Below are 15,431 nucleotides of genomic sequence, written 5' to 3' on the forward strand. Positions count from 1 at the left end.
TGCATCTGTTTCATAATTAAAATCTTACTTTCAGTGTTGTTCTCGCTTTATTTTAGAGTGCTGAAATGTATTGCTTCCTAAAAAATGACTGAAGGAAGATTAGAAAATGTACTTTTGTCTTTACTGCAGATGGTCGTGGCTTATGACCATATGAATATTCTGCATTAGAATCAAGGTCCTAAGTTGGGATCGCTAAAATTACAAAATATTCTCATAAAATAAAAAAAAAAGGAAGATAAGAGAAAAGAAAAAGAAGGAAAGACCATAAGTAGTAGTTTTAGGAGAGGGTAGCTGAACAGACAAAACATAACTACCCTGTAGACCATAGGATATAGACTGGAGATTAAACATGTTTCTTAGATAGCCCGGATAGCAGGTCAAAAATAAGCTCTTGTACAAAATAATTTTTCAACCCATCAACAATAGATGAGTGTCGGGAATTGTGCCTGAAGAAGATGCAGCTACAAGACAAGCAGCACAGCCGCACGCGTAGGGTAACCATGACAACCCTGTGAGCCAACCACGAGGCAAAATCAGTGGAAACTGAAATGGTTACCACATACTTACTGACGACTATAACCCTGTAAGAGAAGTGTAAGAATTTGCTTGTTCAAGGCATCCATCTTTTCAGTGTTATGCGCACAACAAAAGTGTGGCAGTTTGTAAAATATAAAACTGTAAAAGGTTTGAATCCAGGAGTCATTTCATAGTGGGTTGAGCATGATCAGCTGGGTGAAATTATATGTACAACTGTAGATCTGAATAGGACTGTTGTTGACTGTGACTGACATTTTGACAACCTGGCCCGGGTTGCTCGAAGCATGGTTAGCGCTAACCACCGTTAAATACCATGGAAACCTATACATTTTGATACCTCTTAACCAACGGTTAGCGCTAACCAGGCTTCGAGCAACCGGCCCCTGTGTGGTAGTCTTTTCAGAGTCAAAGTGAGTTGTATCACATCAGTTTATGGTATTAAACTCTGGTTATTGACCTGACTGGTCAATTAAGTTGCAATGTTATTGGCCGTCTGTAAGTTAGGCCATGATGTTTTTTTTTTTTAATATTGGCTAGTTTTGTTCATTGTTGGTCAAACTGTCGGTTGTCTAGTCAATCCATTTTCTTGTAGTTAGTGTTGTTTGTTCATCAGTAAGTCATTTGTATGGTGCCAGTAACTGTCGGCTACGATTCAGTGGCATGAGTTCCGGTCGATTTGATGACCATTTCATCTGAAAAGGGTACAGAAAAAAATTGGAGGGATTGGGGAATGTGTTATTCATCCAGTTTGTTTTGTTTTCCTAAGTGTTATTGACAAATTTGCAACTTCATGTCAAACAAAATTATATTTCTCCTGTTTATTTTCAAAAAGGCTCAAACAGTCAAGATTAACTCTGACAAAGGGGCAGCCTATAAAGTCTATAGCACACTGTTTTGATTAATTTCTTCAACTAATTTTGTCCATTCTGTGTTTTAACTTAAGAACTGCTTAGTAGTTAAGTTTCTCTTCTGTGTTTAATGTGCTATTTTGAATTATTATTTACTTCAACTTGGAGTCCATTGCCAGTAGATGAATTGTAAGACATTCTTAAGGACTCTGAGAAGATTGCTCAGTCTTGAGAATCAGAATTTACTCTACCTTTTTTAGGGGTTGGTGGGGGCTTAGTCTTATTTTACTTAAGCTCATTCCATGGCATTATCATTGTTCGAATCTCGGAATGCTTTGCAAATTGCCTAGTTTTTTCTTTAAAGGTGGTTTATTTTAGTAATACAATTCATTTTATTTCAGAGGGAAGTGCAAATATGTGAATTTGGTGAAATGGATCAAAAGAGGTGAGTTACTGTGCATGGGGCTAGATTTTCATGATACCAGAATGACTTTCTTTCTGGAATGAGTCCTGTCCATATTATTTTTTGTTTACAAGATACTGAAAAACATTTCATTCCTGTAGAAGTTATTCCAGGATGAGCTCATTCCAGTTTTCAATGACCATTTTCAAACGAAATTATTGTTCTGGTACAGAGACAGTAATTCAAGCTCACGAGTGAGAATCATTGTGTAACAGAATAATTATTATAAGGGTTCGTATGGGGATTTAAGCGCTCATTATTTAGGGGTCAAGAATAGTAATAAAGATACATCAGAATTTCTTACTTGTGTCTTTGTTTAAATTTATGGTGTTTTCTTAGCATTTTTAGCTGTGTCAGGGCGATTCCAGCGTGTTTTAGTTCTGTCGTTGTTTGTTTTTTATGATAGCAACCGCAGAGCACGAATATCAGCTTGCCAAAGCAACAACTCTCTTCCATCGGTTACCGTAGTGCAGCATATCTGGTGACAATCAAACAGTAGTCAAGAACCTCCCAGTTATTGTGCCAACCCTATACATTTGCAAAATAGTGCTTTCAGACATAGTGTGTGATTAAAGTTCTGAATTTTTCTTTCCACCAGTTAGAAAAACAAGTCCAAAAGAAGAGGATACACTACAAGTAATAATTAATATGTGCCTTAGAGACTGACTTTTAAGGTTACTTAAAGGACAAACTTCACTACCAGTTAAACGTGCATCTTGTTACCTTAAACTGGAAGCTAAATGGGTGCAGGAAGGAAATATGCATTGTTCCGTAAGGAACAAAAACAACTGAAGCTGTTGTCAAAGGATTAGGTGTAATTTCCAGGATTTTTACCTACTGTTATTATTTTAAAATAAAACCATGGAAGTGTCTATTAATAAATCTTATCAACAACAATATCAGTTTAGGTGTAGACTGAATAGTTGTCTATTTTTTTCTCAGTACCATCAATCCAACAGAATAAGGAAGTTTGTGATTACAGACTGTAGCTGCACACTGGTGGTGAAATGGCATAATAAAGGAAGCTGCATTCAAGCACCTGTTGGAAAGATATCTGGGGTTCATAGTAATTTGATAGCAAAGCAAATGATATTTAATGTGATATAACGGTTGGAGTCAATTCTCTTTTCTCTGTGGGTATATTTTGGAAATATTTAATAACCATTTCAGGTCGTTATTTCAAAGAGAAGGCTGGTTATTTTGGCAATGATTATGTGATTTGCCTGTCCACATTAATTTACTAAAATTAATTTTATGTCAGTCGTGTGACAGCAAGAGGTGGATCAAGAATGAAAGTGATGTCATTTTTCCAGAGGATTTGACTTAAGTGTACAAATGCTTCTTATTTAGTATGCTGCAGTTGAATTTCCAGAAATTCAAATTATCAAACCCTGAGCTAAGTAAGCAGCATTCATAAGTGGTTTGTACAATCTTGAAAAGGTCTTGAATTTTAGTAGTCATCTTAAAAAGCCCTTGAATTTGTTTAAGTCCTTGAAAAGTACTGGATTCCTTTATTAGATCTTGAAAAGTCCTAGAAATTCAATACCTTTCTAATTATGCCACACTGTTTTCTGTGAAATTAGATTATTTTGTAGAGGAAAATTTAGCTCGTCCTTGGTGTAAGAACCTGTAAAAACTGCCCCCAGTTGTTCAAAGGCTGATTAGCGCTTAACCCGGGGTTAAATTTAACACCGGTTTCCTTTTCTTGTGTTCAAAAGCATTTTCTCGGATAATTTTCTCTGTTGTTTTAAGAGTTTGCAATCATAAACTTGTAGACAAAAAGAGTTAAAACTGAAATGCTTTTTAAGCTTTCAAATCTTAATTCAAATCTCGCACTAACATTGGGTTAGCTTTGAACAACTCGGCCCTGATGGGCAATCTAAATGTTAAAATAGTTTTGTGCATGAACAGTATAATTATTTCTGTTTCCTTATTTCAAATGCTATTTCTGTACCTCAGATGCAACTTCATGTCATACCCAGTCATTTTGCAAGTGTTGTCACGGAAAGTGGTATGGCTGAAGAAGTAAAAATGGTAAAAGACTCCATGGTTCAAAAGGGGATAAAGAATGCTGACTTATTTAATGAATCTTAGTCCTTGAAAACTGCAATTTATCCTTGAAAAGTCGTTGAAATTTGTTTGTCTGAATTTGTACAGACAATAATGGAATATAGTCATGTCAGTTTTTATCTGTTGATGAAATGACATCACTGTGACTCTAAATCAATTTCTCCTGTTGCCACTCGACTATTACATGTATTTTATGATGGACGCATTGTCAAACCAAGAAATCATAATAAAAAATAACAAGAACTTGCTTAAGAAATTCAAAAAAAGTTATCTTAGAAGAAAAGAGAATTGATTGATTGATTTTTTTAAATCATAGTATTACTTCAAATTAGAATTCAAAGATGTAGTTTCCATTATAATTCCATTCTTTTGGAGGATAAGTACTTAGTAGTGGCTATGACCTAAGCCAGCTTGTAGCTAAATATATTTTGAGTTATATTTTAGTAAAAGCGGGTATAAGACAAACATGCTTCTCTATTACATGCATGATAATGATGCAGAAAAGCCCTTGAACTAGCTTGTAACAAGGGCTGGGAAGTTAAGAAGGAAACCTAAAAAGAAGTAAAAATGGTGGAAGTTATAGAATGGGTTGATTTTCAGTTGAATTATTGAAGTCTGCATCTGTACAGCATAAGTAACCAATGTCTTAATTTACTCTGAAGGGTCAAGGGACTGGCAAAATTTGTTCACTATAACAAGGTTCTTTTTCATATATTTTACTATTACTGGGGCGAAACAAATCGTTTGATATACCAAGGACTTCCTTATACTATATAGGTGTTCGTTATAACAACTGTAGTACCAAAGGTAAACACAATCTTTCAGCCACTTGTGCTTTATGACTCACAATGATGGCATTTCTACTTTCTTAGTTTGTCTGCCATTTGCTTGTTTTCTAATTTTTCCAGCGTCAGTCATTTTTAAAAGAGATTATCCTTTTATAGTAATGAGGCCCTCTCAAATTGAATTTTTGGTTTTGCACCCTAGGGTGAAGAGGAGATACTATTGGTATTACTGTTACTATTATATAATATTACTAACACTATTGGTCTATAACCTGAATTTCAAAACCTATCTTTTCATGTATAGAGATAGCCATGGCGTGTTGGTAATTTACTATTGTTTTTGTACTTTTCTGAATACTCGAGGCTAGCTTAGTCATATGTTACAATGGGCGTTTTGAAGGTGGGCAGTTGTGTGATACAAAATCACCAAGCTGGGAGGCAAGGATTGTGGCCAGTTGACAGCTCTCAAAAAAGGGTATTTGCTAACCAAAATCACCCTGCTTAACTCTAAGTGGATATCTTTGCAAAGGTTACAAGTTCATTGTTTGAAGTAAATTATTAATTTAATAACGGGAACTTTTGCCTTCAGCATGGCTAAATCTATATATTATTACATATGTACTACAACCTGCCTAGGGTGCTGAGGCAAAAAAATTCTATCATTACTTCCTTTCTTTTATTAAAGAACCACCATTATTTCTTGCTTTCCCGTATAACCGTTTTGGCCAGTCAAGTGCTATGAAACTATTATACTTAACATGAAAAAAATTCACTGGAACAAGGCAAACAAAGAGCTCATCCCCCAATGGGCATTGCGGGAAAGCAAGAAATACAACTGTTAGTCCTTTAAAAAAGGGAGAGTTCCAAATGATAGTATTTTTTGCCTCAGCACCCAAAGCTTCTTGTAGCTAAAAATGTTTAATTATGTTTTTCTATACCCACTACCTCATTTCCACGTGTTACCTTTAGGTAGCAGGAAATGAGCCTGGCATAGTTCATTCACATCCACATGTCTAATTAGAAACCCAAGAAAGTGAGATCAAGCCCAAATTATTCATAATCTCAAAGGTCTAGTGACCGTTTAGTTGATCTCCTTTGCACAGCTTTCTTTCAATCAGGTTTTTTCTGTGTGTTGTCGTTGAACATTTCCAGAGGCTAGCTCATTGAACGAAATAACACTTCCTGTGGCAGAACCTAAATCCCTAGGAATACAGAAACAAGTTTTCTCTTGAAAGACTTGCTCGTGTAAATTGGAGAACTTGGTAGTTTTTCTCGGACATCATGAAAAAACTGTCAGCATTCATTTACACTTCGTAAGAAAAGTTGTTCTAGGAATAAGGGCTGAGAGGATGCTCTTCTCTATGCCTCATTTGCAGCTCCTTAGTAATTTCTTCACGTGAATGGGAAAACTTGGCAAGTTCTGTGCTGTTTCAAGGAAAAACGTACTCGATGCTTGAAGGAAGTGAGAGTAGCCTGCGTAGCAGGTGCTTGGAAGTGGTGGGCGAAAGGGAGACCGGTTGCGCGCGAGGGAGTCGCACGCCCGTTCTTTCTTGTGCCCACTACTTCCAAGCGCCTGCTACGCAGGCTAAACTGAGTCCAGCCCTGACGCTATTCAACGTCATGTTCAGCACCATTAACACAAATTAAGAGGGCTTAAGTGCACAACGAGCCCCTTACACACTATCCATGTGCATGGTATAAAGCAGGAAGAAAGTCGAAAGGAAAATCAAACCCTACACCAGGAACACTAGAATTGTCTTGCTGCTGATTATCCCATAATTCCAGCATTTATAATACAGGGCCAGTACAGCGGCAAATGTCTTTAAAGCCATTTCAAAATTAATATTCTATAAAAAGATACAGTAATTTTAATTATACTTTATGTTAATTACCCATTGTAGATCACGTGATATTCTCTGCGGGTTAAAGCCTTTAGAGAAGAGGTCTTTTCAAAAATTCAATGTTCTCACGTAAATCATAATGCACTTTATTTAACCCTCCCCCGCCTCCCCTCTAAATTTTGCATAAGCATTGTCTTTGATTTCTCTTGGGACCACTGTAACACCCAGGAAAAATTTGGAAACATTGGTTATGCAAAATTTTGGTGGATATACAAGGTGCATTATCATCTAGGTGAAAGTGGTGAATATAAAACAATTGATCCTCTCCACCTACACCACCAAATAAAACTTGTCTACTCTTTATGTTTGGAAATTGGGCCCTTTCCTACCCCCATTTATCTTCTGCTGATGACTAAACAGAAAGGAAGGGGCTGAGGGCGGTAGCCCACACCCCCTTTCCCCTCCCCGGGAGAGGAATGGGGTTAGGGTAGGTGAATAGCGTTTTTCATCAGCTTTACCATTGTGATGAAAATACATATAAAGAGGATATTACACGATATATAAGTAAAGGAGATAACACGCGCATAAATTATACAAAGAAGTACTGGTTTTGTTAAATATATTTTCTGTGCTATCAACAGGTTATAATAATTTTTTAGTTCTTATATTATGCAATTAATGGTACTTGTCAATACGCAATTTGGCCTTTGGGTTACATAAATATTTATTTAATAAACTATTTATCTGGTTTCTTGCACAAATAAACGGTTTTGTATCCAGCAGGTAGTAATACAGAGACTAACGTCTTTTTATTGCTGTCAAGTCTTAAATTCCTAGGACATCCATACGTAACGTGAAATATATGCGTAACCAAGAACCTGCCCTATTTTCTAAACTAGGGCAGTGCGGCGCTCTTTTGAGTAAACACATGAAAAATACTCAAATTTCAAGAATACGCCATGCGGCGCTATCTTGAGTATACAGACCTTAAAAATACCCCATGTTTTAGAACACGGCTCCGCGGCGCTCTTTTGAGTAGAGAAGTTTAAAAAAAATACCCCATTTTCCACACATGGTAGTGCGCTCTTTTGAGTACAACAACGCTTAAAGACTCCGTCTTGGGAAACACGGCAATGCGGCGCTCTTTCGAGTAAATGAGGAAGGATATGAATACATTACCCAAAATATGAATATATGAATAAATTACCCCGCAGTGGGGTGTGGGCTCCCGCCCTCACCCCCCTCCCCCACTCCCCTCCCGGGAAGGGGGAGAGTGGGGTGTGGGCTCCCGCCCTCACCCCCCTCCCCCACTCCCCTCCCGGGAAGGGGGAGAGTGGGGTGTGGGCTCCCGCCCTCACCCCCCTCCCCCACTCCCCTCCCGGGAAGGGGGAGAGTGGGGTGTGGGCTCCCGCCCTCACCCCCCTCCCCCACTCCCCTCCCGGGAAGGGGGAGAGTGGGGTGTGGGCTCCCGCCCTCACCCCCCTCCCCCACTCCCCTCCCGGGAAGGGGGAGAGTGGGGTGTGGGCTCCCGCCCTCACCCCCCTCCCCCACTCCCCTCCCGGGAAGGGGGAGAGTGGGGTGTGGGCTCCCGCCCTCACCCCCCTCCCCCACTCCCCTCCCGGGAAGGGGGAGAGTGGGGTGTGGGCTCCCGCCCTCACCCACACCCCACTTGTAAATAGACAAGTTAGAGTGTTTATCCTTCAAGGAAAAACTTGTCTTATTTTTCTATCTATGTTACCAAACAAAACATCCATGCTAAGACTTCTCAATAAAAACCGTTCACTTTAGTCACTAGCAGAAGTAAGTAAGGGGAAGAAAGGTCCCGATTGTTTTAGATAAACTGGTGAGATAATTGATAAGTTTTATTTGGTGGTTTAAATGGAAAAGAAGTCAAGAACACTTTTTTCACATTTACCACTTTTACTTAGACAATAATACACCTTGTTTTCCTTGAAATGTGGCCTGACCATTGTATTCAATTTCTCCTGGGCCTTACAGCTATCCCAAGAGAAATCAAACACAACGGTTGTGCACATAAATGTGAGGGGTAAACAAAGTGCATTATGGTCTCTGTAAAAATGGTGGATTTGATAAAAGCTATCTTTTTCTCCATCTACGCCACCAAATAAAACTGTTCAAAAATCTTACAAGTCTAAATCGAGACCTTACTTACCCTTACTTACCTTCTGCTGGTGACTACAGAAGACGGTTTTTCTTGAAAAGTCTCCGCATGAATGTTTTGTATGGTAATATAGATAGAAATATCAGACAAGTTTTTCCTTAAGGGATAAACTCTCAAACTTTTCTATTTACATTTAACAGATTAAAAATATACTAATGAGTAATGGCCGATTTAGACGGCACGATTTTTGCTTACGACTATCGTGCGCGACTACCATACGTCATGACTTCACGACAGATTGTGTCGTGTAAATTAACACACGACATTCGTGCAACACATGTGGATGTCAGAAGTGTAAATTTCCGCGTGTGGAATGTCGAAAGTCATAACGTATGCTAGTCGCGCACGATAGTCGTAAGCAAAAATCGTATCGTCAAAATCTGGCTTACTCCTTATCTAAAACGACTTTTCTGGTAACACAACATGGTTGTCCGCAAAATCCTCGAAAGGCTGCGGTAATTTACTGTTATTTTTCAATATCCTTTGGGTTCTGTTTGTGGTGTATCTTCTTAAAGGTCAGTGCTCTTGAACTTCATTCTTACATACTGTCTGAAAGAAATTAAAATAAAAGCAAGAGGAATTTTGAGATTTAGAATTCTTTTAATTAAACAGTAGATAAAATTCCTTGATTTTTTTGATGAATGTTTACGTATAGATTACACTTTGAGGATATTACCCACTGTACTTTTGCTTATTGACAAATGTTTCTTTTCATTTTACAAATTAGGCTTATTTCAGCTGCTTCTGAAAAGTCCATGTAAGAAAATATCAGCATCAGGCCTTCGAGGTCATTACTAAGGCAAAACCACGGCAACCTACATTTCTAAGGCAGTTTTTTGTTACAGGTAAACCTTTTCGACCGTTATTTTCCCTTTCATATTATAGATTTGTTTAAAGTTTGATTCATTTTAACTGGAGATAATCCTGCTAAAGTGACAAATGAGGCGGGGAAAAAACATGAAATAGGTTTTTGGAAGTTTTATTTTTCAGTTAATTTCACTTTTTAGAAACTTGTGTGAAACTGAAATTAGTTGGAAAAATTGCAAAGATTGACCAAGAGGACTCGTGTCTCTTTTCATATAATCACCATTCCCTATAAAGTTTAAAGATTGTGAGTGTGGCTAAACAAAATTTATAGAGAAGGAATGATTTTATTATAACCTTTATGCAAGAGTAATTACGTAGGCCAAAATAATGAAACAAAACCTTTACTAATGCACTTTCTTAGCCTTGCATAAAATTGCCAGATACGAGATTTCACCACGCAAGAAACAAAATCAGTTTCAAATCAGTTTAATTAAATTTCACTGGAAGATTACACTCTCAATCCATGTAAGTTAGGCAAGCCTAAAAGAGGAAACAAAATGAAGATAAAATATTTGTTAGTTTTTTTTTATTATTTATTTATTTTGATAACTTAAATTTGAGGACATGAAAATAAAATAGCCTAGCGTAGTGTCAGCTAGTAAGTTAAACCTGATTAAAGAAACTCTAAAACCAAGTATTGTCTTCCTATTTTGCTGGTTCTCAGTACTTCTCAAGTGATTTAATGAAATTCTTTAAAGAAGTTATGTCACGATTTCTTCGTATAATCAATACATAACGAAAGAAACACATTGAAATAAAACACTGAGATGCATATGATGATTCGATTTTACTTTAAATTACTCTTTAAATTAGTGTTGGACTTATGGCTTTCGATGGCCAAAATAGAAACGGATTGCCAACTAAGAAAAAAGTTAGAGAATAATGTCTGAGAATACTTTGTTCTTATTTCAGCCCAGTCGTTATTGTAGCAAAGCCTTCTCTTCTCTTTAAATTGGTAATTTCACTTTTCAAAACTAAGAATTTGAAATTTTATAAGTGATATTTTTTTTTACTCAAATGAATTGGGCTAGTGTTTTAAAATAAGCAAACGCAATCCCTGCCATTCAAAATGTAGAAATTCTACTTGCTTAAAGGAACTCGAAAAAGTTTTTAAATATTGGGCGACCCAGAAATCGAAATATACATTGTTGCAAGTTACACTTTTTGTTCTACCTTTCCTGGTCTAACGTGTTGTACTGGATTCAAAATTCGAATGTATAGTGTTTTTAGTAACGAATGAGTAGTGACATCTGCTGGAATGACACATTAGTTTCAGGTTCCCTAGTTTACAGAATACATGCAAGTTCAGTTTAAATTCTTCTCTACGCTGATATACAAACAAACGAAAGAGAGAAATACATGTGCTCACTGTAGCAAAGATTTTAATGAAATTCTTTTGCGAGCAAGCAGACTAAATCTTGAAAAGTGCGTTACATATTGTAATGCTTTTAAGTCAGTGCGTCAAATTCCTGCCCCTATTCAGCCGAGAGGGTTGTTTTGACCTCCTAGGACGCTTAATGCACTCATAGTTTTATAACTAAAATGTAAAGCAAAGAAAGACTTTGAAACTTTACTGATAAATTAATTAATCTAAAGGGATAGGTGGAAATCAAAAGACGTAAACCTGACATTTTTAGAATGTAAAAATTTTAACATATGACAACTTGGAAAAAAATTTTGAATAGAGTGACAAAGAAATCGAAAGATTATGTTGAAAAGTTTGAACTTTGCATGCTGGACCTAACGTTTTTATATCGATCGAATATACTAGCTGCCAAGACGTGATTCTTTTTAATTAGAGAAATTAGTGGTTTTCTGTTTCCAAACAATCTCGACCATAAACTGATTTCTTTTAACATAAGACAAGTCAATGAAATGTGGAAAATACATGTACGATACGATTCGAATTATTCTCCGTGTCTTATATACAAAAAAAGAGTGTAGAAAGAAAGAAATGTGCATCAATGAAGCAAGCCTGCTGGAGATAGAAGCTCTAGTAGGCAAAACACTTGTTCACTGAGACTAAGATTTCAATGTAATTCTTATGCAAGTTAGAAGACAAAATTTGGAAAAAAATTTCTTATTTCAATTATTTCTACTCGATCTTAAGCCAATTCATACTAGCGTCGTCGTTTTAAAGATCTATTTATAATTTAACAACGATGTAATGTGTATTTTCTGAACCCATATTTCACTACTCTAGCTTCTAAACATAAATTCAAAAAAACTAAAATAGGAACGCGTCTAATGAAATCATTAAGTTGAAAAACATTGAACAGAAATTCTATAACAATGGCAGTGACGTCACGATGAAGTCATATGATAAAAATGAACTGAAAGTATCCGCCATCTTAGATTTGCCATTTTGAATTAATTAAATGTATTTATTCTGTTTATTTTGCTTTAAAAACTTATAAATTGAGGGAATCATTGATTGTATTAAATTTCGTTTGTTTATAAAAGGGTATCTTGGACGAAAAACGAATCTACAAGTAAGATGAAATGCTAAAAGAAGTAGACATTATTGTAAATGAAACTTGACAACTGTCATTTTGGTCATTTTAAACTTATGTTTCTCTTAAATAACTGCCTAAGTAACCTGGGTTGCATTAACAGCTAAAATAAATTTGACAACTGTGCAATTTTCGTCCGGGTGTCAAAAATTGTTTGCCATGGCATGTCAATGTTGAAAACACGTCAAGAAGAGTTACTAATATTTCCAGATTAGTTTTAGGCCTACATTTTAGTCATAAATAGGCATAAATGGAACCAAACACAAGGCGAGAAAGAGACACTTTTTTCAAAAATTCTTTCACTTCCGATTTGTGCTAGCTGCATGCCTAACGTTTTGAGTTAAGAAGAGTTTTTCTACATCCTAGAAAAGTATATTTTCCCACGGTACAAGATTCAAGTGTTTGAGATGGAAATGCGGGTTTTGGAAGAACAAATGAAGACGGATATTTTCTGAGTATAAATCTGATAAATGTGGATAAACTTAACTTAATTTGAACTTTCACTTTCCAAACGTACTTTAGAATAATCAATCAAAACGAGGTAAAACTTAGTGATTTCTATGTTATTTGATCTTGTTTACAAGTTGAAGGACTGGATTTTTGTTTCTTGCTTATTTTTACGGTTGCATCCTTACTTGAAGTTTGAAACAAAAAATGCAAAAAAACATTGCGCGAGATTAACCAAGTAATACATGATAAAAAATATATTCTCTTTTTTCAGCACCCCAACCCTTGTACGGGTAAACGAACGAAATATGAATATAGCTTATGAGAAGTTTCAGCAGGTGATCAGCTCAGTATCAAGCTCAACACTAATCTTTCAGCGAAAGGGTGTCGAGTTTGTGAAAGATGTACTTAGCGAAAAGTGGGAAATCTTGGAAAAAATACTTTCTTTTGTTTTTAGCCCTTCTACTTTCGATTTCTTACTTTTTCTATTTGTATTTGTGATTGATTTGTTTATGTCGTACTCCTTTATTAGTCCGCAGTGAAAGGGATTGAATATTCGTATTAACGACTTGAAGATGCACTTTTCTATTTTGTTTTAGATCTAGAGCGCAATGCAGCTGTAATTATTTAATGAACTTAGCAATATCAAATCAATGAGGAAAGTTATCCTCTTTTATTTTTTAAAGAGGAAAAAAGTCTTTTTGCAATAAAATGCTGAAAAAGCATGTGCGATATTTACAAAAAAAGAAATCTTGAAATAAATAGTAACAGCTGCATTTTCACCCAAATAAAATCTAGAGAACGACAAGTCTAGACTTAACTATAATATATTTTAGATAGTTGTCACCTTAATTTCTTTTTAAGTTTTTACCATGGCAAGGAAAAGGTGAGAAAGAAAAGGAAAACTGTTGAAAATTACTTGAACTAGACATCAGAAAAGATTTCTCTACTTCGCTGGTTCAAATTACTATGTCCGTTAATGAAAATTTCTGCGCAAGTTCTTCAAACAATATCTAAAAATACATTCCTAATATTTTTAAGAACTTTGCTTCTTTTCTTAAGCTTACTGATACTTATGAGAAGCAATCAAAGCTTCATCAGGCGCCCGAATTAATAATCATGGTGATAAAAGTTTGATTAATAAGATCAAAGAAACTATTGAAATCTAATTCGTATGTTTCTGGTTTCATTCAAGTTTTCGTCGCTAACTTATTTTTTTCGCAAAAAAGTGCTGAATAAGCTGTAACAAAATTAAAACAAGCTTATAGGTGTTGTACTCCTATATTTCTGAATCTAACTTTGGAGTAAAGTAACTTTGGAATTTACGAATATACTAAAAAATTCATTTTCTGTTAAAGTCATCTAGTACATAAACTTGATTTCAATCAGTCGATTATAATTCGATACTAAAAAGATATCACACAATCTATCAAAAGAATATTTTAAATCAATTCATCAATTTCTCAAAGCAGTTATATAGATTAGATGACTCGTGTAGGCAAACAGGTGTTAACTCAAGCTTTATTTGTTAGCTCACAATAAATTAATAACAAATACAGACACAAATTAACCTGCAAAATAGCGGAGCTAGTCGAAAACTTTAAGATAGTGAAATTGGCTGACACTTATTTTAGGAAACCTAGTTGAAGAACTTATATAGGAAAATTTTCTAGTTCTCTCTTTTCTGTCTAACAATGCAAGCCAACGAAAAAAAAAAGGAAATATGTGAGCATTAACCAAGCCTAAACTGAAGAAGAGACGCTCTATTAGGCCAATCATTTGATCACTGAGACCAAGATTTTAATGAAATTCTTATGTCAGTAAGCAGACGAAATCTTGAAAAAATGTACTTTAAATCTGCCCTACTCTTAAGATTGTACCCTTAAAATAAAATTTCAAACCTATGCAAGAGTCCTTTATGAAATAGTACAAAATGCAGTAAAAATAATTAGTCAATTCATTGGAACTTTTGAGCCCGGGTAATACAAGAATCGAGTGACTAACTAAACCAAAACTGAGAACCAACTAGTCAAATCTGAAAATCTAAAAGAGGTCCATTAAGGTTTCTATTCTTGCGGTTATTTTTATCCATTGAATGGCAATAAATCCTAAATATGACGAAAGAAACCGAAAGAGAAATATTTCTATTGATTTCGGTGGTTTCGCTTAAAGTTGTTGATCAGTGCAGAGTAACGTAAATGCTTCGAGAACCACTAGCCTTTGCTCTTCTTCTTTCCACTGCTAACTTTCTCAAGCTTTGATTTTGATTTCTTGAGTACATTTTAAAACATGACCAGTTCTGAAGAATAAAATTTAAAAACTGAAAGCCTATTGAAGATTGTTTTTGAAACTGTTCGAGAAACAATATTGTATTTCTCAGGACAAGTCATAATTGTAAATTGCATAATTACGTAGTCTAGTTTATAACCGTTGACCAGTGAATTAACCCTATTCAGACTGGGCTTTTTTGGTCAATCTGTGACTGGGGGGGGCTCCTCGGACCCCCCCTCTGTATCTCTGGAACCAATAATGCTAGGGTCATGAAATTTACACACAATGATCATCTCCGTACAAAGAAGCCCCACACCCAGTTTTGACTTGCCACGCCCAATGATGACGTCACAGTGACGTCATATTCCGATTTTTCAATGTTTCTTATTATTTTTCCACTTAGATACGTAAAACATCAACAACATTGGTAAAGTCATCTCTTTGTTATCCTTTCTTATGAACTAGTAACAAGGAAACACTTGTATAGCGAGAAAAAGCAATAGGAAGCAATAAAATTTAAAATTTGAAATGGTTGTCCGCCATCTTGGATCCGCCATCTTGGATCCGCCATCTTGGATTTCCGTTTTTTTGTTAAAATTATAATTTA

The 15,431-nt window shown here is 35.8% G+C and overlaps 1 long non-coding RNA gene across 1 annotated transcript; it reads left to right on the forward strand.

Annotated features, from left to right (window-relative positions):
• Positions 1–1,209: 1,209 nt before the first annotated feature.
• On the forward strand, positions 1,210–5,349 carry LOC140929881 (uncharacterized). Its single transcript, XR_012164810.1, has 3 exons — positions 1,210–1,830; positions 2,447–2,484; positions 2,791–5,349. It is a non-coding gene; the product is annotated as an uncharacterized lncRNA (long non-coding RNA).
• The last annotated feature ends 10,082 nt before the right edge of the window (positions 5,350–15,431 follow it).

The sequence above is a fragment of the Porites lutea genome, chromosome 3, assembly GCF_958299795.1.
Source record: "Porites lutea chromosome 3, jaPorLute2.1, whole genome shotgun sequence".
NCBI lineage: Eukaryota > Metazoa > Cnidaria > Anthozoa > Scleractinia > Poritidae > Porites > Porites lutea.